Source organism: Mizuhopecten yessoensis, unplaced genomic scaffold, assembly GCF_002113885.1.
Source record: "Mizuhopecten yessoensis strain PY_sf001 unplaced genomic scaffold, ASM211388v2 scaffold9847, whole genome shotgun sequence".
NCBI classification, from domain to species: Eukaryota; Metazoa; Mollusca; class Bivalvia; order Pectinida; family Pectinidae; genus Mizuhopecten; species Mizuhopecten yessoensis.
The window spans coordinates 1,173,810-1,177,456 of NW_018408252.1; the positions used below are offsets into that span (position 1 = coordinate 1,173,810).

The following is a 3,647-nucleotide window of genomic DNA, read 5'->3' on the forward strand; positions in this document are numbered from 1 at the left end:
TATATATATATATATTAATATAAAAATATCCTGCCATGGTCAGCGTAACTATATTTAATAGTGACTATGTTACAAGTTATTTATAATCAAGTCTTAATATGGTGTCATTATTTAATGGCGACTTATACATATGTATGTAGTGAACAGGTATGTTTAGCACTGCTTGAGTACTTATTATGTTTTTATGCCTCATTTTTATTACCGATATCCAGTGTACGAACCTACATTTGTACACTAATTAATTCTACATGTACAAGGTTCCAGTAATGGACATTATGACTGACTTGATTCTGCTATGTACCAAACTTTAAAAATCATTGTCCAATTCATTAAACAATGTCCAAACCGTACTTCGTACAACTAATTATATTAATGATCTTAATCAATCTTATGTTTAATGCAAACGATTGTAAACATGCCAACTTCAAGCGTATTTGTTACGCTGATCATGGCAGTGGGGAAACCACATCAGTAATAGAAAGGTAATTTTCTATCAAATGCCATTTGTTGGTAGTATATTAATGTATCTAAATACCATATTGTTTATATTAATGTGCAAGTCGTCATACTCATACTTTAGACATTCTTTTTTTTCATTATGATAACAATATGTTCTAAACAGCGAGGGTGTCTACGTCTGACCACGGGCCTCTTTGCTGGTGTGCATGTGCGGTCACCCTAATGAGTGTCCTCCGAGTAATGAGTGTCCTCGGAAGTTTTTGCGCGCCCGCGAATTCGTTATAAGATTTATTTCACTTTTTTCTTCTGATTCCTAAATATTGTTCATATATCTAGGTGTGTGCAAAGTTTAAGTTCGATCGTAACAGTATAAAGTACCGAAATACGTCGATAAATACTATTTTCACGAGGGTGGATTGAGTGTCCACGGAGGAATGAGTGTCCAGGGAGGTGTTCGCGCGCCCGGGAGTTCGTTAATCGATATTTTTTTTACATCTGTCATCGGATTCATAAATATGTTCAACTTACCTAAATTTGTGCAAAATGTCAGGTCGATCATAACAGTAGAATGTATCGAAATTTATCGTTAATTATATGCCTACGATAACAGCTAAGAGTTGTACATGTAGTTATATACGAGTTACTTCCCTTCCAAAGCATTCTCTGCCTATTTTGATAGCCGTTACTAAAGGTATTTAATTTTGTAATACTTGTTAATTTCGTGATATATTTATATTCATAGTACTTACAACAATGTGTAATAAAATGTCTGTTGCTGTATAATACACATACGACCATCAACGTATATTGTTTGGTTTCAACAAATGTTATTGTGTTAACAAAAGGATTAGACAAAAGGCAGTGCCTATACAAGTCTTCTCCTGAACCGGTACAACATATATACATTTACACTGAATAATAAGGTATATTTACAAAAATGTAGATAATTAATTACTTATTGAGATTCTTGACATATTTCACAGAAATCAAGCCTGAAATAAGAACAATTCGGACAGAAAAAGAAACAAGAACAACTGCCATCTTGAATAAGATTGTCGATAAATTTATAAAAGTTAAGTCACTTGCTTTGTGCCGGATTTGACAAAGAATTGTATTAAGATTACTAGGATTGCACTGTTTAATGATAAAAGATTAAAGATCTTATACATTAGAATTTATTTATGTTTATGACGTCTTTAGTTTAAATTTTCCATATTTACCTCAAGATAATGTATATATAGATGAGATGTCCCACTTTTTAACCCCGATATAATTTCCATAGCTATCCAATGGTACAGTAATTCCAGATAATATCACCATACCAAAGCACAGGTCTTATATAACAATAAAATAACGTTTCCAACTATTTACTATCGATTTTATATGTTTAAGCATTCTCAATATGTTGAGTCTAATACAAGTTTTACTAAAAATAACATGAATATGATCCCCCCATGTACCTTTAGACTTCAGAAGTAACCCTGATTGTTTGATGGCTTATTTCATCAGGTAAGAATTTATGATTAAAGACAAGAGGGGCGTGCTTTCTATTCCTTCTATACACTGTAAAACGTATATACGTATTCAGATTGTAGGGAGTACATAGGTCAATAAATATCAACAATATAATTGTAAATCATTTATTACGATTAGTCACGTCATTGCAAGGGACTTTTCAAAGACTATCTTTAATTTGTATGGTCATTTTATATTGTTGGGGTGGGGGAGCGGGTTTTCGAGACATTCAATGACACTTTCTTTGAACATTGTGTGGCCCTAAAAAGGGCCGTTTTAATCTGAGTAGTTTCCTACTTCATCTGACTGCAGTACAGGGCTAGCTAGCTTCAGCTGTCTTGCGTAACGGGTCTCCAATGTCTGTGTTAGAAGGACGCCGTCCTTGAATGCAGCAGCTGTGAGGTGTTGTAGACTTGTCCGCGCAGTTTCCAAAATGTAACGTTATCTTTTGTTTTGAATAATTCGCATAGACGCGTGTTTATTCTGGTTCGTTGTATTTCATATTTCTCTGGTGATGTATGCCGCGGTCTGTATCGCTGGAACAGGCTACCAACTATCACCCGGCATACTTTCTCTACAAACATAGCGACAACGTCACATATGTCGCTGACAATGTCATATGGGTCTGATGTGGGGCCGATGTCGTTTCCTCCAATCTGTAGGAACACCCGGTCGACATCAAGATCAAGGATCTTCTTTGATAGTAGAAGTGTCCTGGTTGTTGCCCCACGGATTCCTATCAGCTGGACATCGTCAGATTGCAGGAGAGTTTTCAGACATCCTGGCAATGAAGCTGTGTCCAACGATTGCGAAACGCATGATGATGTTTAAAGGTTTACTTGTTGATTTACTTGAAAGAGAGAGTTGTGTCGTGTCGTTCGCGTGAAAGTCTTATCACAATATAATTACCGTTTGTATTGTCCATACAGACACGGGCACGAGACAGTAATTATCTTATCATAATTATCTATCACCTTGCCCTAGTAAACAAACGGCGTGTCCGTGTATACCCCCGCAGGGTAGGTTCGCCGCCCAGGTGTTATATACGCCCACACATTTATTGTCAGGTGTTAATATTTTATTGTTTATTAGCTTTAAGCCTTGCCAAGACAAGACAAGATTTTATTCTTTTAAACCACAATTTACATGTGATATTAAGAAAATATACAATGGGTACATTCAAGATAGAGTACGTGCTGTTTTAACCAGGAGAACAGACTCTCTCTATTACTATATTAATATATTTGCATATTTTAACTAGTAAAACTTTGTTATGTGTTGAAAAAAGTTGCTGGAATTTTAAACAGTTTGGTTGCCTGCTATAATAATTTGGAATATACAATTTTCTTTCATTTGAGAAATTTGGACAATTAAACATATAATGAAATTCATCTCCAACTTCAGTATTACACAAATGGCATATTCTATTTCTTCTCTCTATATTTAACCATCTTCCTCTTGCGGCTCATAGGCATATTATAACAACATTTATACAATGATATCAATGACATAGAATAATCCTATAGAATAATATGGATATGAATATTCTAGTCAATTACCCTTATAAAATGAAGCATAGGCATTATATGTATGGCATAATGCGATGACATTATACTATTTAAATATATCTTTAAAGTTGAAAATGGATAGTAAATATGATATGTCATTATAAT

At 34.4% G+C, this 3,647-nt stretch overlaps 1 protein-coding gene across 1 annotated transcript in view; it reads left to right on the top strand.

Moving 5' to 3' along the window:
• The first annotated feature begins 413 nt into the window (after window positions 1-413).
• Window positions 414-3,647, top strand: part of LOC110458843 (methylthioribulose-1-phosphate dehydratase-like) — a 19,662-nt gene continuing 16,428 nt past the window's right edge. The window contains exon 1 of the mRNA XM_021510797.1: window positions 414-482. The gene's annotated coding sequence lies outside the window, so the exon portion shown is untranslated. The remainder of the gene's footprint in view (window positions 483-3,647) is intronic.